Source organism: Propithecus coquereli, unplaced genomic scaffold (assembly GCF_000956105.1).
Source record: "Propithecus coquereli isolate 6110/MARCELLA unplaced genomic scaffold, Pcoq_1.0 Scaffold95, whole genome shotgun sequence".
In the NCBI taxonomy this organism is placed as follows: Eukaryota; Metazoa; Chordata; class Mammalia; order Primates; family Indriidae; genus Propithecus; species Propithecus coquereli.
The window spans coordinates 536,027-536,452 of NW_012155840.1; the positions used below are offsets into that span (position 1 = coordinate 536,027).

At 30.8% G+C, this 426-nt stretch overlaps 1 protein-coding gene across 1 annotated transcript in view; it reads left to right on the forward strand.

The window, feature by feature from the left end:
• Nucleotides 1-426, forward strand: part of LURAP1L (leucine rich adaptor protein 1-like) — a 58,073-nt gene that overhangs the window by 37,330 nt on the left and 20,317 nt on the right. The window lies entirely within an intron of this gene.

Sequence of the window (426 nt, forward strand, 5' to 3'; positions counted from 1 at the left end):
TTTTCATTTATTTCAGCATATTATGGGGGTACAGATGTTTAGGTTACGTATGTTTAGTTTCTCAGAATTTTGGGAATATTAAATTTTTATAAGTGTTTGATAACCTCTAAAATTAGAAAAGGTCTACTCTTACTTAAAAGACATAATTTAATTTATTGGTACACTGTAGAAGTAATAAAATATTTTCTATTTTTGTCAATGAGAGGTAAAAGGTTTTTCTCAATTAAATGTACATCCACTTGCAGGATTGGAAATTCAGTTCTACAGCCTCAGGCATAGGGCACTAGAGAAGCATAGAATGCAGAATTTCAAAGGGTAATTCTCGTATTCAGTGGAAATGGATTATTTTTTTCATGGATTTAAGCAGGCAAGTAGACATACAAACAATACAGATCAACTAACTATATTTTCTGTCACCACTCAACA